Here is a 6,032-nt window from a genome sequence, read left to right as displayed (position 1 = left end):
TGAGGAGACGGAGGGCAGCGGGGAAAGGGCCGCCCGCAGCTTCCCGCCCGCGCGCCCCGAGGCGGCCGGTAACGGTCACCGGCGCCTCAAACAGCGACCATTACCCTCCCCCCCCCGGGCGGTAACGGTCACCGGCGCCTCAAACAGCGACCATTACCCTCCCCCCCCCGACCGTTCACGGTCACCAGCGCCTCAGGCAGCGACCGTTACCCCCCCGCGCCCCGTCTCCATCCCCTCAGGGTGGGGGGCGCCCGGGACCGTGTTTTGCCTGTTAACTGTCAAACTGGAGTTGAGGTTTACCACCAGTCCCCAAGTCAGGCCATGCTCTGACACTGTGGGAAGTCACCACAGAAAATCCCATGACCAGGTTTTCCTTCCTCCACTACACCTTTTCTCTTTCTTCCTGCAGGTTTGCCATCCTCAGAGCTGACATCTCCCTGGAATAAAGAGACGAGCGAGCAGGACTGGGAAGGGCCAAGAGCCGATGAGCCGCCTTGGAGAAGGGATACCATCCCCTGACACCAAGTCACCTGAATCCAGCAGGATCCGGCCCACTACACAAAGTTCAGCGTCCCCTCCTCTGCCATGATCGGGTGTACTGGGATTTGCTGGTCTGAGACCAGCTGGGCTTCCCCTGTTCCAAACGCAGCTATTTGCCATTTCGTGCGGTCCTCAGAGGATGCTGCCAGCCACGCAGAGGCGAGGACATGGAGTCCATGTGAACGCGGTTTGTCTCCGGTGCGGGTCTGAACAGGGGTCGTAAGCACCGGAAACGCTAGTCATTCTTACGGTCCTAAAACTGGTCCGGGAGCACGGCCAAAGTATTGGGCCATTTTAATGTTGCTCTGACACTTGTGGTTCGTTATGAACTGAAATCATAGCCTTCATCAGTGTTGCTTCGATGTAGTCCGCTGGGAATAACAACATTTAAACTTGTTTATATTAATGATGGAATGGAGAATATTTATTACAGAAATTAACGAGGACTTTAACCTAGTGATTAAAGCGGATCGAAAAGCCAAAGTAGTACCCAGTACTCTTTCCTGCCATGGACCCTTCCGACCCTACCGACTGTGAAACTGGAGGGAACCCCTCATGTCGCAAAGACAGGACGTGCCATGAGATATTCCCTCCAGTGAAGCCGGGACTCCTGCCGTTCCTGTCTCAGCAGCTCTCCATGTACTTATTTATAACGCGCTGAACTTCGCACGTGTGGCCAGCCCGCGTTTCTGGCACGACTCGGCTGGGGGCGGCGACGCGACTGTCCCCGCCGAGTGCGAGCCCGGCCCTCCAGGCAATGCCGGGCAGATTCACTCCATGCAAACCAGCGCTGTCCATTTTTTAGAAAATAGTCGTAGACCCTAATCGCCAAGTTAGGAGGGTCTCCAGCTGTTTCCATGCAGAAGATGAACTACGCCCGTCCTTGTTCAAAGGGAAAGGACAAGCATGAACGGGCTGACACGGTCGCACTGGGCTTGCTTCCAGTGTCATGGCTCGTGTGTGTGTGTGTGTGTTTGGGGGGCGGGCGGGGTTAATCTAAAGAATGCCGTTTTCAATCTTCTCCTAAACCCGGCCTGGGCCGAAGGCAGCAAAGCCCGGAGACGTGGCGCTACGTGCGCATCTAATGCATACGTTTGTTTGGTCTTCTTCAGGCTCCGACATACTGGAGACGATGGGAAGCGGCAGCAACAGGACACGGTTAGCAAGAGCCGCGGACGGGAAACGAAACTGCGAGCGAGGCAGAACCAGCAGCACTTCCCCAAAAGCCGGCACCCGTGCTCCGGGGCAGTCCCAGGCACTCCCGGCCCCGGGGCACGAGGCAGCTCCACGCTCGCGGCGGAGGGTTTTCCACGGGAATGCATCGTGTCGGCGGTGTTGGTTGTAGCCCCGTGGGCCTAAGGACACGGGGGAATGAGCGCCCGCCTCTGCCCTTCCATTAGAAATGGACCCAGGGCTACTATCTTGTCTCACACCAGGCGAACAGCTGGAGGCACGGCCTTTCGCAAGCACAAACAGCCTTCTGCAGGCGGGCAGGACTCTTCTCTCCAGGCGCCAACGGGTGCAAAATAAAATGCAGGTCTGTGAAAATGCGGGCGGGCGCAGGGGAAAGGAGTGCGCCTGAGCTTGCATTTTCACGGCCCTGCATTTTGCACATGGGCTTCAGCTTCTTCCGAGCCGACCCGAGAGAGAAGAGGACCGCCAGCAGGCTGTGCCCATGCCCGAAGAAGGGCGCTCGTGCCCCAAAACTTGCAGTTTTTTTTCCAACTATTCACTTTTGTCCCCGTGCCCGAAGAAGGGCGCTCGTGCCCAAAAACTTGCAGTTTTTTTCCAACTATTCACTTTTGTCCCCGTGCCCGAAGAAGGGCGCTCGTGCCCAAAAACTTGCAAAAAACCAAAATAAAATATTTCCAGCTATTCACTTGGTCTAATGCAAGACATCGCACTTAGCCTTCTGTGGCTGCTTTGTTTCCAGCCGTGTTGGGAAAGTGCAAGTTAGAGCTCAGTTGTGACCCCGGGAATAGCACCAGCTCCAAGAAAAGAGAGGGGGAAAAGGCAAAAAGAAAGAAGTGTTTCCATTTCAAGGTCTGAAGGATTCTGGCGAAATGCCTCGCCGCCATGCCGCCGAAAAGGACACCACACATCCACCCACGGGACAAAAGAAACAAGTTTGAACAAAGAAACCCAACCACAACTATTATACTAACAATGGAGCCCGCCAGCGTAATACAAGCATTCTGCATATATACCTAGAGGAATAAGTCAAGACACGAATCTATAATATCGTTGTAACCAGCTCCACAAGTGAAACAATAACCCCAAGTGTAAGGTTACAGTGTATCACTCATCTCAGTTAAAAACCGGGTAAAACGTGCAGTTTGGTGCTGTGCTGTCAGTTTGTCTCGCTATGAGGACTGAAAGGGGGGGTGGGGGGGGAAGCCTTGTACTTGCCCTATTCCTTGCAGGCTACAAATGCCAGAGCCAGCGATGAATGCCGCCGCGGCGCCGGGGCGAGTGCCATGTCACTGAGCAGGCTTCATCAGTGGCCCCCGAAAATCACTGCTCAGAAACCCTGTGCTGGCCATGACCGCCAGGAGAAGGGTCGGCACCGCGGAGCGGGCTCGTGCAGGGGGACCTGGGCGGCTTGGTAACCCGAGCCCGTCCGGCTGAGGGCAAGTACATCAACATCAACATATTTTAGCTCGCCGAAAAATTTGTCGCTTGCTCAAAAACCGTTTTCCCAACGATTTCAGTGGGTGTAAGAAAAGAGCCCGGGTTCAGGGGAAGAGCCGTGCGGCGCGGGGCGCGCGGAGCGGAAGGAAGCGACGTCGCTGCTGCGAGACAGCCTGCAGCCCGCGGGGGAAAGCGTGCGGGAAAATGGAAATTCTGGGCAGAGGGAGGGAGCAGCCGCGGGCCGCCCCTCGCACGTGGGGCTTGTCCAGCCTCCCGCAGCAAAACCCCGGTGCAGGCGGGGAGCAGCCCGCAGTTCAAACTCCGCCGAGAAGGAAGCATCCTTCCAGGTAGTGGGGCGGGGGCGGGGGCGGGGAAGACGCCTCATTCGCCCCCCCGCGGCTGGAGCGGGGTCGGGGTCGGGGTCGGTCCCCACCCGGGGCAGGGCGGCCTGCAGCCCCACAGCACCTGGGGCCGGGTGGCATCGCGGGGGGGCCGTCCTCCCTGGCTCCCCACCTGGCAGCAGCAGTCGGGCCCCTCGCCCCGCAGCGCTGGGCTTGGTGCCCGGGGCCGGGGAGGGGAAGTTGCCGGGAAATGGTGAGCTCACTCGAAGCAGGGAGGCCGGCCCCGGGGGAGAGCTCACTCGGAGCAGGGAGGCCGGCCCCTGGCCCGCCTGGGACAAGGGGGTTGTCTGGGGTCCCCCGGCACAGTGACAGTGGCAGGGGCTGCCCCTCTGCAGAGCGGGATGCCAGGGGAATAGCGGGGCAGTCCTGCCCTCGCGGGGGGCAAGGGATCTCTCAAAGCTTCCTTTGCTGAAGGCCCAGGGCAGTGGCGCGGGGCCCCGCATTGTACAGCCGGCAGTCCTGGCCTGAAGGCAGGGGCAGGAGCCAGGCTGAGGAGCAGGAACCAGAGATAGAGGGGGCCCCTGCCTAGATCAGGGGTCAGTAACCCCCAGCACATGCGCTGAGCATGGCATGCAAGGCCATTTTGGTCAGCGCACCACTGCCAGCCACCGAGCCCAGGCTGCTCCCAGGAGGCAGTGAAAGGAGCCATGAAAGGAGAAAACAAGTGTCCTTGAGCCAAGGCTACTATGGTGCTAGGAATGGAGATTTTAATTGGGGTATGGTGTTCATCCTGCTGTTTACTTACCACATCTTAGGAAAGGGTGATAATGACCCAGCTAAACTCTACAACCCTTTGCCCACACTTGCATGTCTGCCACTTCTTGGTTGGTGTGATGCCCATTCTCCCAGTACTGGGAAGAAGCTACGTTTCATGATACGGCAGCGGTGTGCAAGTTTGAATATGGCGATTTTTATATTCACCATCTCTGAGTGGCAAAAACATCCTAGCAAACCTGCGTGTTACTCGTGTCAAAGTCAGTTTCTGGTGGCTTACATGTCAAGACAGATGACAACCAAGATCTGTGGACTTATTCTCAAAATCCCTGTTCAACTACTGCTTGATCCTGAGGCAGAGTCCCTCAGGTACTATAACTTGGACATTAAAGATCCCCTGGTACCTAAGGTGCAGCCAGGCATGGTGGGGCTAAGCAGCTTGGGATCTACAGTTCACAAATCCCTCCACCTACCTTTCCAGAGGAGCATGTCTTACTGGACTCGACTTCCTAGGACATTCAGGGCAGCCGCCACTACTCTCGGGGCAGTGCATCCTTTTTTACGCAGAATCCTAGTGGTGAGGGATGTGTAACCTGAGCTGGAGTCCCTCCTGGGAGGAGCAGGGGGAGAGGGGCTGTGTGCAGGATAGGGGGTTCACATTTGCTTCTGCTCCCTGGTCCACTCGAACAGGGAAGGCTGGTATGCCTGAATGGGGCGGGGTGGGAATTGGACATAGGACTGGGGAGAGCCAGGAGCTCATGCTCCAAGTATAGAGCTATTGGAGAAGGGGGGGCAGCACTGCCCTGCACTATTCCTTCTCAGAAGTTTGGGGTTTTTTGAGAGAAAGGAATGAGCCCTATCCGAAAGAGAAGGCTACAGATGCTGCCTGCAAAAAAGCATGAGCTCAGAGCCAAGGTACTTCCCAGCAACAACGGATAAAGCATCTCGGCCCTACCAGGGGAGGGGAGAATATTTAAGACACAAGCGTTTGCTATTGACCGAGGACAAAAATAGTACGCTAGCTTTGGGGTTCCCTTGGAGATGCCCAGCCCTTACTACACACTGCACAGGGAGCCCACACACCTAGCAGGGCTGCGGATTGTGCCGTGGGGACTGCAGACCTGCCAGCTGGAAGTTGTGATGTTGAACATGCCCGTACAAGTCTTTTTTGTGATAAAGAGTAGTGTGGCACATCACAGTTAAACAGCTGTAGCTGTTACCCGAGCCAGCTCACACTGCTTGCTTTCTTTAAAAGCCACCATGGCCTCGAACACTTCATTCCGAAAGGTCTTTAGAGAACTCACAGTTTCAGTCTCTACCTCAGTGAAAGGAAGGAAAAAAGACAAGTTATTTTAGCAGATGAGAGGCTTGGATGAGACAAGTGGGCAGCAACCAGCGGGGACGGGAGAGAAAGGAAAGGGATGCGATTGTCCTTGGTATGTCTTCCCCTGTCATTTTGCTCCCCCCCACCTTCTTTCTTTGAGTGGTGGGGAGCTCAAGGCATTTTAATTTTGAAGGGGAAGTTAAGGCATCACTTAGCTTTTAAAGATAAATTATTCACGTGCTTTGGTTCTTGAAAACAATATTTTAAAATGTCATTACTTCTAAGAATGAAGCAAATAGCAGAAGCACAGATCAGACAAACCCTTAGATGCTTGGTGCATCAGTAGGAATCCAGTTTTTAAAAAAAGTCTAGATATCTTCTTCTGAAAAATCTTTAGTGACCCAATATCCCCCCCCCCCCCC

Source organism: Gavialis gangeticus, unplaced genomic scaffold (assembly GCF_001723915.1).
Source record: "Gavialis gangeticus isolate Ggan-Ray unplaced genomic scaffold, GavGan_comp1, whole genome shotgun sequence".
NCBI classification, from domain to species: domain Eukaryota; kingdom Metazoa; phylum Chordata; order Crocodylia; family Gavialidae; genus Gavialis; species Gavialis gangeticus.
The sequence above is the reverse complement of the archived record's forward strand: the minus strand, read 5'-3'. Positions refer to the sequence as shown.